Below are 20,913 nucleotides of genomic sequence, written 5' to 3'. Positions count from 1 at the left end.
TTAAAAATAAACATTTTATGTCATTTAAAAATAAACATTTTATGTCATTTAAAAATAAACATTTTATGTCATTTAAAAATAAAGACTAAAGTCTCAAAGCAAAGATCAGATATGGAATTATTGAGAGAGAGAAAATATAGCAATGAGAAATCCAGCGTAGAACCGCTTCAACCTTCATTCTGATATCACGTATGACTGTGTACAGTGTGTCTCCTTGTACAGATGCTATGGCAATAACAGCGGCCGTTGCTTCCACGGTGTGAGGAGTGTTTGGTGTTAAGTACATCATCCAGGGAGAGTAAAGATAGTGTAGGAGTAACCGTTGAGACTCTGACTCATGGTCGTCGACCTGCTCTAAGTTGACCTAATGCACTCACTCCCACAACCTCCCACTACATTCGCACACATAAGGAAAGACAAAGGAATCAGAGGAGGTGGAGGAGTAGCACTCCTAATCAGAAACCAGTGGAGTTTTGAGGAGACGAAATAAACAGAGAGGAGGCAAATTACCGCATAGTAGGGACACATTTAGTCTGAAGGTGCCAAGTGGTAAGAAAGCAGTTATGCACAACCCTCCACTAAATAGCATCAGACCAAGACAAGAATATGCTGATAACAACAGACCGATGGTTGTGATGAATGGTTTTGAAAACCGACAAGTTGAAGAATTGAGACACTTATGCAACATATGAGAATATTTATTAAAGAAACGTTTCGCCACACAGTGGCTTCATCAGTCCAATACAAAGCAGGAAGGTATAAGGAGAGGAGGAGTTTGAGGTAATCAGTCTCTCAGCCTGGAATCGATGTGTTCAATCCATCACTCTTGTAGGAAGTACAGCATAGGGCCAGGGAAATGGCTTATATACTGCAGTCAGGTGAGTCGAAGCAGGAGGCGGCGGGATCACAGTGGGACCATTCACTAGTGTAAGTAGGTCTTCGTCCAAAGGTTGGACATTTGTTCAAGAATTCTTTGCTTTGTATTGGACTGATGAAGCCACTGTGTGACGAAACGTTTCTCCAATAAAGATTCCTATATGTTGCATAAGTGTCTCAATTTTTCAACTTGTCGGTTTTCAAAATCATTCATCACAACTGTCAGTCACTGTAACATCATGTTATCTTGATACAAAGAATTCTTCAACACTTGTCCAACCTTGGGACGAAGACCTACTTACACTAGTGGCAGGTCCCACTGTGATCCCGCCTCCTGCTTCGATTCACCTGACTACAGTGTATAAGCCACCTCTCTTGCCTTATGCTATACTTCCTACAAGAGTGATGGACTGAACACATCGTTTCCAGGCTGAAAGACTGATTACCTCAAACTCCTCCTCTCCTTATACCTTCCTGCTTTGTATTGGACTGATGAAGCCACTGTGCGGCGAAACGTTTCTTTAATAAAGATTCCCATACGTTGCATAAGTATCTCAATTCTTCAGACCGATGGTTGATTCAATTGCGGATTCAGCCAAAAGAGACCAAGTGAGCATTGGCAAAGCTCTTGATCATGAGAGAGTTGAACCACAAGGAAACAATGGGAGAACCTGGAGCTACTAGCACGTCAAAAACACAACCAGAGAGAAAGGAATGAATTGGTAATGTTGGGCTTTGTATTCATCCTAAACATTTCTGACACGGGGATAATGAACATTGAAGACCCCTCGGTGCAAGTGGCCACATGATGCCTTGTCGCAGTAAACTTGGAGACAGACATCACTGGAATGATCAGAGAAGCGAAAATTCAATGCAGAGACTACACAGGCATGGGGAGACTCCAGAATGACGTGATGTGAGAAATGAAACTGGAAGGGAAGACAGGAGGAGATGGAGTATGAGCTGGAAAGTGCTTGGAGACAATGGAGAAATTCAAGCCTGGGAGTAAAAGAAGCGTCTGGTGTTTTGAGAGACTCTGATCGCGGATTCAGACCCCACCCGTGGTATTATTTTTTTTAAGAAGCAAAGGAAAGAACAGAGGAAAGTCATGGTTCACCCAGAGCTGAGGAGAAGCACTAGCTAAAAGTGCTTGAGAACCGAAAAAATGGAAGGCGAAAAACACAAGAAAATAAGAATAACAGGGAAGTCACTACAATAGATCAAGGAATACTTAATAGGTAGAAAACAAGTGACTATCCGAAAACAAGTGTAGGATGAAGGACGTGTGTTACGAGCGGGGTTTCACAAAGATCAATACTAGGACCTGTACAGTTTGACTTAAGAAATCGTAATGACACGATTGCAAATAAACCATACCCCCGGCCGGGATTGAACCCGCGGTCATAGTCTCAAAACTCCAGCCCGTCGCGTTAGCCACTAGACCAGCTAGCCACAATAAGATTCATCCAACTAGGTATATTTCTACACCATAGGAAGGTTAGCACAGGCACCTCTGTGACCACAAATGCAAGTTTTTACAGACGAATCTCCAGCTAGCGTGGCCGTGACGAACTCTAGCTCAAGTCCCTTCACTGCCGTCAACATGACTTAAGAAATCGTAATGACACGATTCCAAATAAACCATACCCCCGGCCGGGATTGAACCCGCGGTCATAGAGTCTCAAAACTCCAGCCCGTCGCGTTAGCCACTAGACCAGCTAGCCACAATAAGATTCATCCAACTAGGTATATTTCTACACCATAGGAAGGTTAGCACAGGTTAGTTGACGGCAGTGAAGGGACTTGAGCTAGAGTTCGTCATGGCCACGCTAGCTGGAGATTCGTCTGTAAAAACTTGCATTTGTGGTCACAGAGGTGCCTGTGCTAACCTTCCTATGGTGTAGAAATATACCTAGTTGGATGAATCTTATTGTGGCTAGCTGGTCTAGTGGCTAACGCGACGGGCTGGAGTTTTGAGACTCTATGACCGCGGGTTCAATCCCGGCCGGGGGTATGGTTTATTTGGAATCGTGTCATTACGATTTCTTAAGTCATGTTGACGGCAGTGAAGGGACTTGAGCTAGAGTTCGTCACGGCCACGCTAGCTGGAGATTCGTCTGTAAAAACTTGCATTTGTGGTCACAGAGGTGCCTGTGCTAACCTTCCTATGGTGTAGAAATATACCTAGTTGGATGAATCTTATTGTGGCTAGCTGGTCTAGTGGCTAACGCGACGGGCTGGAGTTTTGAGACTCTCTGACCGCGGGTTCAATCCCGGCCGGGGGTATGGTTTACCTGTACAGTTTGTTGTATTTATGAGTGACATAATGAAAGGTATAATTAAAGGTATCACTGTTCGCATATGAAATGTAACTAATGAGAATACAAACAGATGAGGACAGGAGACTACAAATGGACCTGGATAAACTGCAGGTCTGACAAGTGGCTGCTAGAATTTAATCCCAGCCAATACAAAGTTGTGAAGACTGGGGAGGAGCAAATGAATCCACAGACGCAGTACAGGCTCTAGGAAAAAGAGGCGCAAGGTTGCAAACTTCAACTAGGGAGAAGGACCTCGGGGCGAGTATTTTCCCGAGCATATTTCCTGAGACGCACAACCGAATAACTGCTGCAACAAACACGCATCTGGTATCTGGAAACTCTAAGATTAGCTTTCAGGAACCCAGTCAAGGCGTCATTCAGGACACTATACTACTTAAAGGAAACCCGTGTGTATCACCAGTTTAGATTTCACACATGTTGAAGCATGTCAGGAAACTGGAGAAAGTGTTGAGGTTTTCAACCAGACTAATCCAGGAACCAGAGGGTTATGTACTAAACCTTGTGACAGAGAAAGGAAGGACTAGGGATGACATAAACACGTGCAAAATATTGAGAATAATTCATAATGCGAACAGGGACAGACTGTTAGAGAGACCGTAAACAGTAACATTAAGGAACAGCTGGATTTTGAAAACATAGGCTAGTCACGAGAATGTTATGAAGGATTTCTTCACTCTTAGTGGTCAGTAGAGTGGTAGAAGAAGGGACACAGATTGCAAGAGTTACTCGTGGAGAAGGATCTCGTGGAGCACATCAACAAAACAACTGCAAACCAGAGTCTGGCTCTTAGTCCAACACGAGCACCTGCATGCAAACTCAGTCGCGCACCATTTTAAAATTAATTATCTTTCCTACTCGCAATAACACCCAAAGAGACCCTATTCCATCTACCCCCCTCCCCCCCACACACACTCATGCACCATCCATCACTATTAGTATCCACTAGCAGCTATTAGTATCCACCAACTATTAGTATTTGCAGTTATAGTAGTAGCACTAGCAGCAACGGTAGCAGCAGAAGCAGCAGTAGTAAAAAGTTAAATGAGTTAGAAGGGGTTATGGAGAACTACACTCTATCATAAGTCCAACGAGGAACAAGTCAGAGCTCTATCACACGTCCCACAAAGGTCAAGTCCGGGAAGCCACGTGTTATTGCCAGCATCATCGCGTATCTACGTGTACAGCTTGGGTGATGCTGTTCATTGTGGTGCAGTGCACGGTGGGCAGATTATCGCGTTTCGTCTTCAAGCAGATTAAGAGTCTGTCACACTGACATACTGAAGTGGCGACATAAGGCAGCCAGGATGACGAGCTCCACGAAGATTTCTCACTGTCAACAATGTTAAATGCCTAGATGTGATAAGGAGACACTCGATGTATTGCTTAATACTGAGGGTAGCGACCTCCACACACATACTGATTGTCACACTTACACAGAGATAGGCCTATCAACTCTCCCTGATACATAAGGATTAGCAGAAAGAGCTTAGTCTCTCCTGTGTATGGTATCTGAAAGAAATATATTGTCGTTCTCTTTCTACTTTGTGTTTATTCGATTTTATGAGTGTTACTTAATTTTTTTCTCAGTATTAACTTAGGTTATAATGGCCTCTTAGTATGATTATACAGGAAATTTAATATCAACAGCTAAAAAATGTAGTTACAATCGCGAACACACATTTAAATTTGACGAAATGCATCAAAGGAAAAAAAGAAAATATGCAAGTCTGAAATAAGGTTAAAATAAGACGTAAGTAAGAATCGAAAAAAATGCGAAGAAAACAATAGCAACCAAGAAGTAAAATATAGAGGAAGCAGTAGAGGTGTAGAGCCACTAGCGCTCTGGAGGTGTAGAGCCACTAGCGCTCCGGAGGTGTAGAGCCACTAGCGCTCTGTTGATCTCAGTGGTGCGACGGTGTTCTAAGTCTTCAATATTTCAACTAACAAATCAACTGTAAATTTAAGACACATCTTTGGATGACATTTGGATCCTTCCAGATCACTGTTATTAAGGGATGATAGTCGTGGATTGATAATGATCCATGATTGGCCAGAACACCGTCTTAAGAAGATTAACATTGGAGATGACTAGCAACAAGGAACTCAACAGCAATGTAGATTAAACAGAAGAAGTAAAACGGTTTAAATAACCATAAAACGTGCAAAACATAGAGGCTAAAATAGCCAAGTTATAATTTTGTAGATGAAACAAGTTGAGAAAAAAAACGAGCAAAGTGAGCATAACTTGGAGTTAAAAAAAAATTGCTTGTACAGTTGTACGGCCGTGAAAAATTAAAGGTGAATCATAAAGAGTTCAAAGAGCAATAAATCAGCACACGATTAATGAAGAAATAATTAGGAATATAGAAATCTTTTAAAAAATTGGTGATAGAATAATAAACGTGCAAAACAAACGTTAAATAACTCCAGAGCTAAAAAAAAAAAAACTCAATGGCCAACAATGGTTTCAGTTCACTTTTAAAAACATTTCTTACAGGTTTTCGGATACCGACTGCATACATGAACTTTGTTATACTCCGACACGTAGTTACTGACTACCTGAGCCCCACGTTGAAGGTTGTCACTAAGACAACCATCAGGAAGATATATCAGGGAAAACCTGAGGATCAGTTTGATGGTGGACTACTGCTGGACACTGCTGCCAGAGAACTATACTACTGCTGGACACTGCTGCCAGAGAACCATACTACTGCTGGACACTGCTGACAGAGAACTATACTACTGCTGGACACTGCTGCCAGAGAACTATACTACTGCTGGACACTGCTGCCAGAGAACTATACTACTGCTGGACACTGCTGCCAGAGAACTATACTACTGCTGGACACTGCTGACAGAGAACTATACTACTGCTGGACACTGCTGCCAGAGAACTATACTACTGCTGGACACTGCTGCCAGAGAACCATACTACTGCTGGACACTGCTGCCAGAGAACTGTACTACTGCTGGACACTGCTGCCAGAGAACCATACTACTGCTGGACACTGCTGCCAGAGAACTATACTACTGCTGGACACTGCTGCCAGAGAACTATACTACTGCTGGACACTGCTGCCAGAGAACCATACTACTGCTGGACACTGCTGCCAGAGAACCATACTACTGCTGGACACTGCTGCCAGAGAACTATACTACTGCTGGACACTGCTGCCAGAGAACTATACTACTGCTGGACACTGCTGCCAGAGAACCATACTACTGCTGGACACTGCTGCCAGAGAACTATACTACTGCTGGACACTGCTGCCAGAGAACTATACTACTGCTGGACACTGCTGCCAGAGAACTATACTACTGCTGGACACTGCTGCCAGAGAACTATACTACTGCTGGACACTGCTGCCAGAGAACCATACTACTGCTGGACACTGCTGCCAGAGAACTATACTACTGCTGGACACTGCTGCCAGAGAACTATACTACTGCTGGACACTGCTGCCAGAGAACCATACTACTGCTGGACACTGCTGCCAGAGAACTATACTACTGCTGGACACTGCTGCCAGAGAACTATACTACTGCTGGACACTGCTGCCAGAGAACCATACTACTGCTGGACACTGCTGCCAGAGAACCATACTACTGCTGGACACTGCTGCCAGAGAACTATACTACTGCTGGACACTGCTGCCAGAGAACTATACTACTGCTGGACACTGCTGCCAGAGAACCATACTACTGCTGGACACTGCTGCCAGAGAACCATACTACTGCTGGACACTGCTGCCAGAGAACCATACTACTGCTGGACACTGCTGCCAGAGAACTATACTACTGCTGGACACTGCTGCCAGAGAACCATACTACTGCTGGACACTGCTGCCAGAGAACTATACTACTGCTGGACACTGCTGCCAGAGAACTATACTACTGCTGGACACTGCTGCCAGAGAACTATACTACTGCTGGACACTGCTGCCAGAGAACTATACTACTGCTGGACACTGCTGCCAGAGAACTATACTACTGCTGGACACTGCTGCCAGAGAACTATACTACTGCTGGACACTGCTGCCAGAGAACCATACTACTGCTGGACACTGCTGCCAGAGAACTATACTACTGCTGGACACTGCTGCCAGAGAACCATACTACTGCTGGACACTGCTGCCAGAGAACTATACTACTGCTGGACACTGCTGCCAGAGAACTATACTACTGCTGGACACTGCTGCCAGAGAACCATACTACTGCTGGACACTGCTGCCAGAGAACTATACTACTGCTGGACACTGCTGCCAGAGAACCATACTACTGCTGGACACTGCTGCCAGAGAACTATACTACTGCTGGACACTGCTGCCAGAGAACTATACTACTGCTGGACACTGCTGCCAGAGAACCATACTACTGCTGGACACTGCTGCCAGAGAACCATACTACTGCTGGACACTGCTGCCAGAGAACTATACTACTGCTGGACACTGCTGCCAGAGAACTATACTACTGCTGGACACTGCTGCCAGAGAACCATACTACTGCTGGACACTGCTGCCAGAGAACTATACTACTGCTGGACACTGCTGCCAGAGAACTATACTACTGCTGGACACTGCTGCCAGAGAACCATACTACTGCTGGACACTGCTGCCAGAGAACCATACTACTGCTGGACACTGCTGCCAGAGAACTATACTACTGCTGGACACTGCTGCCAGAGAACTATACTACTGCTGGACACTGCTGCCAGAGAACCATACTACTGCTGGACACTGCTGCCAGAGAACTATACTACTGCTGCACACTGCTGCCAGAGAACTATACTACTGCTGGAAACTGCTGCCAGAGAACTATACTGCTGGACACTGCTGCCAGAGAACTATACTACTGCTGGACACTGCTGCCAGAGAACCATACTACTGCTGGACACTGCTGCCAGAGAACTATACTACTGCTGGACACTGCTGCCAGAGAACTATACTACTGCTGGACACTGCTGCCAGAGAACCATACTACTGCTGGACACTGCTGCCAGAGAACTATACTACTGCTGGACACTGCTGCCAGAGAACTATACTACTGCTGGACACTGCTGCCAGAGAACCATACTACTGCTGGACACTGCTGCCAGAGAACTATACTACTGCTGGACACTGCTGCCAGAGAACCATACTACTGCTGGACACTGCTGCCAGAGAACTATACTACTGCTGGACACTGCTGCCAGAGAACCATACTACTGCTGGACACTGCTGCCAGAGAACTATACTACTGCTGGACACTGCTGCCAGAGAACTATACTACTGCTGGACACTGCTGCCAGAGAACCATTCTACTGTTGGGCACTGCTGCCAGAGAACCATACTACTGCTCTACACTGCTGCCAGAGAACCATACTGCTGCTGGACACTGCTACCAGAGATCCATACTACTGCTGTACACTGCTGCCAAAGAGCCATACTACTGCTGGACACTGCTGCCAGAGAACCATACTACTGCTGGACACTGCTGCCAGAGAACCATACTACTGCTGGACACTGCTGCCAGAGAACCATACTACTGCTGGACACTGCTGCCAGAGAACCATACTACTGCTGGACACTGCTGCCAGAGAACTATACTACTGCTGGACACTGCTGCCAGAGAACTATACTACTGCTGGACACTGCTGCCAGAGAACCATACTACTGCTGGACACTGCTGCCAGAGAACTATACTACTGCTGGACACTGCTGCCAGAGAACCATACTACTGCTGGACACTGCTGCCAGAGAACTATACTACTGCTGGACACTGCTGCCAGAGAACCATACTACTGCTGGACACTGCTGCCAGAGAACTATACTACTGCTGGACACTGCTGCCAGAGAACTATACTACTGCTGGACACTGCTGCCAGAGAACTATACTACTGCTGGACACTGCTGCCAGAGAACCATACTACTGCTGGACACTGCTGCCAGAGAACCATACTACTGCTGGACACTGCTGCCAGAGAACCATACTACTGCTGGACACTGCTGCCAGAGAACCATACTACTGCTGGACACTGCTGCCAGAGAACCATACTACTGCTGGACACTGCTGCCAGAGAACCATACTACTGCTGGACACTGCTGCCAGAGAACCATACTACTGCTGGACACTGCTGCAAGAGAACCTTACTACTGCTGGACACTGCTGCCAAAGAACCATGCTACTGCTGGACACTGCTGCCAGAGAACCATACTACTGCTGGACACTGCTGCCAGAGAACCATACTACTGCTGGACACTGCTGCCAGAGAACCATACTACTGCTGGACACTGCTGCCAGAGAACCATACTACTGCTGGACACTGCTGCCAGAGAACCATACTACTGCTGGACACTGTTGCCAGAGAACCATACTATTGCTGGACACTGCTGCCAAAGAACCATATTACTGCTGGACACTGCTACCAGAGAACCATACTAGTGTTGGACACTGCTGCCAGAGAACCATAATACTGCTGGACACTGCTGCCAGAGAACCATACTAATGCTGGACACTGCTGCCAGAGAGCCATAGTACTGCTAGACACTGCTGCCAGAGACATATTCTACTGCTGGACATTACTGCCAGAGAACCATACTAATGCTACACTGCTGCCAGACCATACTAATGCTGGACACTGCTGCCAGAGAGCTGGACACTGCTGCCAGAGACCTATTCTACTGCTGGACACTGCTGCCAGAGAACCATACTACTGCTGGACACTGCTGCCAGAGAACCATACTAATGCTGGACACTGCTGCCAGAGAGCCATACTACTGCTGGACACTGCTGCCAGAGACCTATTCTACTGCTGGACATTACTTCCAGAGAACCATACTACTGCTGGACACTGCTGCCAGAGAACCATACTACTGCTGGACACTGCTGCCAGAGAACCATACTACTGCTGGACACTGCTGCCAGAGAACCATACTACTGCTGGACACTGCTGCCAGAGAACCATACTACTGCTGGACACTGCTGCCAGAGAACCATACTACTGCTGGACACTGCTGCCAGAGAACCATACTAGTGCTGGACACTGCTGCCAGAGAACCATACTACTGCTGGACACTGCTGCCAGAGAACCATACTACTGCTGGACACTGCTGCCAGAGAACCATACTACTGCTGGACACTGCTGCCAGAGAACCATACTACTGCTGGACACTGCTGCCAGAGAACCATACTACTGCTGGACACTGCTGCCAGAGAACCATACTACTGCTGGACACTGCTGCCAGAGAACCATACTACTGCTGGACACTGCTGCCAGAGAACCATACTACTGCTGGACACTGCTGCCAGAGAATCATACTACTGCTGGACACTGCTGCCAGAGAACTATACAACTGCTGTACACTGCTGCCAGAGAACCATACTACTGCTGGATACTACTGCCAGAGAACCATACTACTGCTGAACACTGCTGCCAGAGAACCATACTACTGCTGGACACTGCTGCCAGAGAACCATACTACTGCTGGACACTGCTGCCAGAGAACCATACTACTGCTGGACACTGCTGCCAGAGAACCATACTACTGCTGGACACTGCTGCCAGAGAACCATACTACTGCTGGACACTGCTGCCAGAGAACCTATACTACTGCTGGACACTGCTGCCAGAGAACCATACTACTGCTGGACACTGCTGCCAGAGAACCATACTACTGCTGGACACTGCTGCCAGAGAACCATACTACTGCTGGACACTGCTGCCAGAGAACCATACTACTGCTGGACACTGCTGCCAGAGAACCATACTACTGCTGGACACTGCTGCCAGAGAACTATACTACTGCTGGACACTGCTGCCAGAGAACCATACTACTGCTGGACACTGCTGCCAGAGAACCATACTACTGCTGGACACTGCTGCCAGAGAACCATACTACTGCTGGACACTGCTGCCAGAGAACTATACTACTGCTGCCAGAGAACTAGACTACTGCTGCCAGAGAACCATACTACCCCTGGACACTGCTGCCAGAGAAGCATACTACTGCTGGACACTGCTGCCAGGGAACTATACTACTGCTGGACACTGCTGCCAGAGAATTCTATACTACTGAGAACCATGGACACTCCTGCCAGAGAACCACACTACTGCTGGACACTGCTGCCAGAGAACAATACTACTGCTGGACACTGCTGCCAGAGAACTATACTACTGCTGGACACTGCTGACAGAGAACCATACTAATGCTGGACACTGCTGCCAGAGAGCCATACTACTGCTGGACACTGCTGCAAGAGACCTATTCTACTGCTGGACATTACTGCCAGAGAACCATACTACTGGTGGACACTGCTGCCAGAGAAACATACTAATGCTGGACACTGCTGCCAGAGACCTATTCTACTGCTGGACATTACTTCCAGAGAACCATACTACTGCTGGACACTGCTGCCAGAGAACCATACTACTGCTGGACACTGCTGCCAGAGAACTATACTACTGCTGGACACTGCTGCCAGAGAACTATACTACTGCTGGACACTGCTGACAGAGAACTATACTACTGCTGGACACTGCTGCCAGAGAACTATACTACTGCTGGACACTGCTGCCAGAGAACCATACTACTGCTGGACACTGCTGCCAGAGAACTATACTACTGCTGGACACTGCTGCCAGAGAACCATACTACTGCTGGACACTGCTGCCAGAGAACCATACTACTGCTGGACACTGCTGCCAGAGAACCATACTACTGCTGGACACTGCTGCCAGAGAACCATACTACTGCTGGACACTGCTGCCAGAGAACTATACTACTGCTGGACACTGCTGCCAGAGAACCATACTACTGCTGGACACTGCTGCCAGAGAACTATACTACTGCTGGACACTGCTGCCAGAGAACCATACTACTGCTGGACACTGCTGCCAGAGAACTATACTACTGCTGGACACTGCTGCCAGAGAACCATACTACTGCTGGACACTGCTGCCAGAGAACTATACTACTGCTGGACACTGCTGCCAGAGAACTATACTACTGCTGGACACTGCTGCCAGAGAACTATACTACTGCTGGACACTGCTGCCAGAGAACCATACTACTGCTGGACACTGCTGCCAGAGAACCATACTACTGCTGGACACTGCTGCCAGAGAACCATACTATTGCTGGACACTGTTGAAAGAGAACCATACTACTGCTGGACACTGCTGCCAGAGAACCATACTACTGCTGGACACTGCTGCCAGAGAACCATACTACTGCTGGACACTGCTGCCAGAGAACCATACTACTGCTGTACACTGCAGCCAGAGAACCTTACTACTGCTGGACACTGCTGCCAAAGAACCATACTACTGCTGGACACTGCTGCCAGAGAACCATACTACTGCTGGACACTACTGCCACAGAACCATACTACTGCTGGACACTGCTGACAGAGAACCATACTACTGCTCGACACTGCTGCCAGAGAACCATACTACTGCTGGACACTGCTGCCAGAGAACCATACTACTGCTGGACACTGTTGCCAGAGAACCATACTATTGCTGGACACTGCTGCCAAAGAACCATATTACTGCTGGACACTGCTACCAGAGAACCATACTAGTGTTGGACACTGCTGCCAGAGAACCATAATACTGCTGGACACTGCTGCCAGAGAACCATACTAATGCTGGACACTGCTGCCAGAGAGCCATAGTACTGCTAGACACTGCTGCCAGAGACCTATTCTACTGCTGGACATTACTGCCAGAGAACCATACTAATGCTGGACACTGCTGCCAGAGAACCATACTAATGCTGGACACTGCTGCCAGAGAGCTGGACACTGCTGCCAGAGACCTATTCTACTGCTGGACACTACTGCCAGAGAACCATACTACTGCTGGACACTGCTGCCAGAGAGCCATACTAATGCTGGACACTGCTGCCAGAGAGCCATACTACTGCTGGACACTGCTTCCAGAGACCTATTCTACTGCTGGACATTACTTCCAGAGAACCATACTACTGCTGGACACTGCTGCCAGAGAACCATTCTACTGCTGGACACTGCTGCCAGAGAACCATACTACTGCTGGACACTGCTGCCAGAGAACCATACTACTGCTGGACACTGCTGCCAGAGAACCATACTACTGCTGGACACTGCTGCCAGAGAACCATACTACTGCTGGACACTGCTGCCAGAGAACCATACGAGTGCTGAACACTGCTGCCAGAGAACCATACTACTGCTGGACACTGCTGCCAGAGAACCATTCTACTGTTGGGCACTGCTGCCAGAGAACCATACTACTGCTCTACACTGCTGCCAGAGAACCATACTACTGCTGGACACTGCTGAAAGAGAACCATACTACCGCTGGACACTGCTGCCAGAGAACCATACTACTGCTGGACACCGCTGCCAGAGAACCATACTACTGCTGGACACTGCTGCCAGAGAACCATACTACTGCTGGACACTGCTACCAGAGACCCATACTACTGCTGGACACTGCTGCCAAAGAGCCATACTACTGCTGGACACTGCTGCCAGAGAACCATACTACTGCTGGACACTGCTGCCAGAGAACCATACTAGTGCTGGACACTGCTGCCAGAGAACCATACTAGTGCTGAACACTGCTGCCAGAGAACCATACTACTGCTGGACACTGCTGCCAGAGAACCATACTACTGCTGAACACTGCTGCCAGAGAACCATACTACTGCTGGACACTGCTGCCGGAGAGCCATACTACTGCTGGACACTGCTGCCAGAGACCTATTCTACTGCTGGACATTACTGCCAGAGAACCATACTACTACTGGACACTGCTGCCAGTGAACCATACTACTGCTGGACACTGCTGCCAGAGAACCATACTGGTGCTGAACACTGCTGCCAGAGAACCATACTACTGCTGGACACTGCTGCCAGAGAGCCATACTACTGCTGGACACTGCTGCCAGAGACCTATTCTACTGCTGGACATTACTTCCAGAGAACCATACTACTGCTGGACACTGCTGCCAGCGAACCATACTACTGCTGGACACTGCTGCCAGAGAACCATACTACTGCTGGTCACTGCTGCCAGAGTACCATACTACTGCTGGACACTGCTGCCAGAGAACCATACTAATGCTGGACACTGCTGCCAGAGAGCCATACTACTGCTGGACACTGCTGCAAGAGACCTATTCTACTGCTGGACATTACTGCCAGAGAACCATACTACTGGTGGACACTGCTGCCAGAGAAACATACTAATGCTGGACACTGCTGCCAGAGAGCCATACTACTGCTGGACACTGCTGCCAGAGACCTATTCTACTGCTGGACATTACTTCCAGAGAACCATACTACTGCTGGACACTGCTGCCAGAGAACCATACTACTGCTGGACACTGCTGCCAGAGAACTATACTACTGCTGGACACTGCTGCCAGAGAACTATACTACTGCTGGACACTGCTGCCAGAGAACTATACTACTGCTGGACACTGCTGCCAGAGAACTATACTACTGCTGGACACTGCTGCCAGAGAACCATACTACTGCTGGACACTGCTGCCAGAGAACTATACTACTGCTGGACACTGCTGCCAGAGAACCATACTACTGCTGGACACTGCTGCCAGAGAACTATACTACTGCTGGACACTGCTGCCAGAGAACTATACTACTGTTGGACACTGCTGACAGAGAACTATACTACTGCTGGACACTGCTGCCAGAGAACTATACTACTGCTGGACACTGCTGCCAGAGAACTATACTACTGCTGGACACTGCTGACAGAGAACTATACTACTGCTGGACACTGCTGGCAGAGAACTGTACTACTGCTGGACACTGCTGCCAGAGAACTATACTACTGCTGGACACTGCTGACAGAGAACTATACTACTGCTGGACACTGCTGCCAGAGAACTATACTACTGCTGGACACTGCTGCCAGAGAACCATACTACTGCTGGACACTGCTGCCAGAGAACTGTACTACTGCTGGACACTGCTGGCAGAGAACCATACTACTGCTGGACACTGCTGCCAGAGAACTATACTACTGCTGGACACTGCTGCCAGAGAACTATACTACTGCTGGACACTGCTGCCAGAGAACCATACTACTGCTGGACACTGCTGCCAGAGAACCATACTACTGCTGGACACTGCTGCCAGAGAACTATACTACTGCTGGACACTGCTGCCAGAGAACTATACTACTGCTGGACACTGCTGCCAGAGAACCATACTACTGCTGGACACTGCTGCCAGAGAACCATACTACTGCTGGACACTGCTGCCAGAGAACTATACTACTGCTGGACACTGCTGCCAGAGAACTATACTACTGCTGGACACTGCTGCCAGAGAACCATACTACTGCTGGACACTGCTGCCAGAAAACTATACTACTGCTGCACACTGCTGCCAGAGAACTATACTACTGCTGGAAACTGCTGCCAGAGAACTATACTACTGCTGGACACTGCTGCCAGAGAACTATACTACTGCTGGACACTGCTGCCAGAGAACTATACTACTGCTGGACACTGCTGCCAGAGAACTATACTACTGCTGGACACTGCTGCCAGAGAACTATACTACTGCTGGACACTGCTGCCAGAGAACTATACTACTGCTGGACACTGCTGACAGAGAACTATACTACTGCTGGACACTGCTGCCAGAGAACCATACTACTGCTGGACACTGCTGCCAGAGAACTATACTACTGCTGGACACTGCTGCCAGAGAACCATACTACTGCTGGACACTGCTGCCAGAGAACTATACTACTGCTGGACACTGCTGCCAGAGAACTATACTACTGCTGGACACTGCTGCCAGAGAACCATAGTACTGCTGGACACTGCTGCCAGAGAACCATACTACTGCTGGACACTGCTGCCAGAGAACTATACTACTGCTGGACACTGCTACCAGAGAACTATACTACTGCTGGACACTGCTGCCAGAGAACCATAATACTGCTGGACACTGCTGCCAGAGAACTATACTACTGCTGGACACTGCTGCCAGAGAACTATACTACTGCTGGACACTGCTGCCAGAGAACCACACTACTGCTGGACACTGCTGCCAGAGAACCATACTACTGCTGGACACTGCTGCCAGAGAACTATACTACTGCTGGACACTGCTACCAGAGAACTATACTACTGCTGGACACTGCTGCCAGAGAACCATAATACTGCTGGACACTGCTGCCAGAGAACTATACTACTGCTGGAAACTGCTGCCAGAGAACTATACTACTGCTGGACACTGCTGCCAGAGAACTATACTACTGCTGGACACTGCTGCCAGAGAACCATACTACTGCTGGACACTGCTGCCAGAGAACTATACTACTGCTGGACACTGCTGCCAGAGAACCATACTACTGCTGGACACTGCTGCCAGAGAACTATACTACTGCTGGACACTGCTGCCAGAGAACTATACTACTGCTGGACACTGCTGCCAGAGAACCATACTACTGCTGGACACTGCTGCGAGAGAACTATACTACTGCTGGACACTGCTGCGAGAGAACCATACTACTGTTGGACACTGCTGCCAGAGAACTATACTACTGCTGGACACTGCTGCCAGAGAACCATACTACTGCTGGACACTGCTGCCAGAAAACTATACTACTGCTGGACACTGCTGCCAGAGAACTATACTACTGCTGGACACTGCTGCCAGAGAACCATTCTACTGTTGGGCACTGCTGCCGGAGAACCATACTACTGCTCTACACTGCTGCCAGAGAACCATACTGCTGCTGGACACTGCTGCCAGAGATCCATACTACTGCTGGACACTGCTGCCAGAGAACCATACTACTGCTGGACACTGCTGCCAGAGAACCATACTACTGCTGGACACTGCTGCCAGAGAACCATACTACTGCTGGACACTGCTGCCAGAGAACCATACTACTGCTGGACACTGCTGCCAGAGAACCATACTACTGCTGGACACTGCTGCCAGAGAACTATACTACTGCTGGACACTGCTGCCAGAGAACTATACTACTGCTGGACACTGCTGCCAGAGAACCATACTACTGCTGGACACTGCTGCCAGAGAGCTGGACACTGCTGCCAGAGACCTATTCTACTGCTGGACACTACTGCCAGAGAACCATACTACTGCTGGACACTGCTGCCAGAGAGCCATACTAAGGCTGGACACTGCTGCCAGAGAGCCATACTACTGCTGGACACTGCTGCCAGAGACCTATTCTACTGCTGGACATTACTTCCAGAGAACCATACTACTGCTGGACACTGCTGCCAGAGAACCATTCTACTGCTGGACACTGCTGCCAGAGAACCATACTACTGCTGGACACTGCTGCCAGAGAACCATACTACTGCTGGACACTGCTGCCAGAGAACCATACTACTGCTGGACACTGCTGCCAGAGAACCATACTACTGCTGGACACTGCTGCCAGAGAACCATACGAGTGCTGAACACTGCTGCCAGAGAACCATACTACTGCTGGACACTGCTGCCAGAGAACCATTCTACTGTTGGGCACTGCTGCCAGAGAACCATACTACTGCTCTACACTGCTGCCAGAGAACCATACTACTGCTGGACACTGCTGAAAGAGAACCATACTACCGCTGGACACTGCTGCCAGAGAACCATACTCGTGTTGGACACTGCTGCCAGAGAACCATACTACTGCTGGACACTGCTGCCAGTGAACCATACTACTGCTGGACACTCTTGAAAGAGAACCATACTACTGATGGACACTGCTGCCAGAGAACCATACTACTGCTGGACACTGCTGCCAGAGAACCATACTACTGCTGGACACTGCTGCCAGAGAACCATACTACTGCTGGACACTGCTGCCAGAGAACCTTACTACTGCTGGACACTGCTGCGAAAGAACCATGCTACTGCTGGATACTGCTGACAGAGAACCATACTACTGCTGGACACTACTGCCACAGAACCATACTACTGCTGGACACTGCTGCCAGAGAACCATACTACTGCTCGACACTGCTGCCAGAGAACCATACTACTGCTGGACACTGCTGCCAGAGAACCATACTACTGCTGGACACTGTTGCCAGAGAACCATACTATTGCTGGACACTGCTGCCAAAGAACCATATTACTGCTGGACACTGCTACCAGAGAACCATACTAGTGCTGGACACTGCTGCCAGAGAACCATACTACTGCTGGACACTGCTGCCAGAGAACCATACTAATGCTGGACACTGCTGCCAGAGAAGTATACTACTGCTGGACACTGCTCCCAGAGAACTATACTACTGCTGGACACTGCTGCCAGAGAACCATACTACTGCTGGACACTGCTGTCAGAGAGCCATACTACTGCTGGACACTGCTGCCAGTGAACCATACTACTGCTGGACATTGTTGAAAGAGAACCATACTACTGATGGACACTGCTGCCAGAGAACCATACTACTGCTGGACACTGCTGCCAGAGAACCATACTACTGCTGGACACTGCTGCCAGAGAACCATACTACTGCTGGACACTGCTGCCAGAGAACCATACTACTGCTGGACACTGCTGCGAAAGAACCATGCTACTGCTGGATACTGCTGACAGAGAACCATACTACTGCTGGACACTACTGCCACAGAACCATACTACTGCTGGACACTGCTGCCAGAGAACCATACTACTGCTCGACACTGCTGCCAGAGAACCATACTACTGCTGGACACTGCTGCCAGAGAAGCATACTACTGCTGGACACTGTTGCCAGAGAACCATACTATTGCTGGACACTGCTGCCAAAGAACCATATTACTGCTGGACACTGCTACCAGAGAACCATACTAGTGCTGGACACTGCTGCCAGAGAACCATACTACTGCTGGACACTGCTGCCAGAGAACCATACTAATGCTGGACACTGCTGCCAGAGAGCCATAGTACTGCTAGACACTGCTGCCAGAGACCTATTCTACTGCTGGACATTACTGCCAGAGAACCATACTACTGCTGGGCACTGCTGCCAGAGAACCATACTAATGCTGGACACTGCTGCCAGAGAGCTGGACACTGCTGCCAGAGACCTATTCTACTGCTGGACACTACTGCCAGAGAACCATACTACTGCTGGACACTGCTGCCAGAGAGCCATACTAATGCTGGACACTGCTGCCAGAGAGCCATACTACTGCTGGACACTGCTGCCAGAGACCTATTCTACTGCTGGACATTACTTCCAGAGAACCATACTACTGCTGGACACTGCTGCCAGAGAACCATTCTGCTGCTGGACACTGCTGCCAGAGAACCATACTACTGCTGGACACTGCTGCCAGAGAACCATACTACTGCTGGACACTGCTGCCAGAGAACCATACTACTGCTGGACACTGCTGCCAGAGAACCATACTACTGCTGGACACTGCTGCCAGAGAACCATACTACTGCTGGACACTGCTGCCAGAGAACCATACGAGTGCTGAACACTGCTGCCAGAGAACCATACTACTGCTGGACACTGCTGCCAGAGAACCATTCTACTGTTGGGCACTGCTGCCAGAGAACCATACTACTGCTCTACACTGCTGCCAGAGAACCATACTACTGCTGGACACTGCTGAAAGAGAACCATACTACCGCTGGACACTGCTGCCAGAGAACCATACTACTGCTGGACACAGCTGCCAGAGAACCATACTACTGCTGGACACTGCTGCCAGAGAACCATACTACTGCTGGACACTGCTACCAGCGACCCATACTACTGCTGGACACTGCTGCCAAAGAGCCATACTACTGCTGGACACTGCTGCCAGAGAACCATACTACTGCTGGACACTGCTGCCAGAGAACCATACTAGTGCTGGACACTGCTGCCAGAGAACCATACTAGTGCTGAACACTGCTGCCAGAGAACCATACTACTGCTGGACACTGCTGCCAGAGAACCATACTAGTGCTGAACACTGCTGCCAGAGAACCATACTACTGCTGGACACTGCTGCCAGAGAGCCATACTACTGCTGGACACTGCTGCCAGAGACCTATTCTACTGCTGGACATTACTGCCAGAGAACCATACTACTACTGGACACTGCTGCCAGTGAACCATACTACTGCTGGACACTGCTGCCAGAGAACCATACTGGTGCTGAACACTGCTGCCAGAGAACCATACTACTGCTGGACACTGCTGTCAGAGAACCATACTAATGCTGGACACTGCTGCCAGAGAGCCATACTACTGCTGGACACTGCTGCCAGAGACCTATTCTACTGCTGGACATTACTTCCAGAGAACCATACTACTGCTGGACACTGCTGCCAGCGAACCATACTACTGCTGGACACTGCTGCCAGAGAACCATACTACTGCTGGACACTGCTGCCAGAGAACCATACTACTGCTGGTCACTGCTGCCAGAGAACCATACTGCTGCTGGACACTGCTGCCAGAGAACCATACTAATGCTGGACACTGCTGCCAGAGAGCCATACTACTGCTGGACACTGCTGCCAGAGACCTATTCTACTGCTGGACATTACTGCCAGAGAACCATACTACTGCTGGACACTGCTGCCAGAGAAACATACTAATGCTGGACACTGCTGCCAGAGAGCCATACTACTGCTGGACACTGCTGCCAGAGACCTATTCTACTGCTGGACATTACTTCCAGAGAACCATACTACTGCTGGACACTGCTGCCAGAGAACCATACTACTGCTGGA

Source organism: Cherax quadricarinatus, chromosome 30, assembly GCF_038502225.1.
Source record: "Cherax quadricarinatus isolate ZL_2023a chromosome 30, ASM3850222v1, whole genome shotgun sequence".
Lineage (NCBI taxonomy): Eukaryota > Metazoa > Arthropoda > Malacostraca > Decapoda > Parastacidae > Cherax > Cherax quadricarinatus.
Note: the sequence above shows the minus strand (reverse complement) of the source record.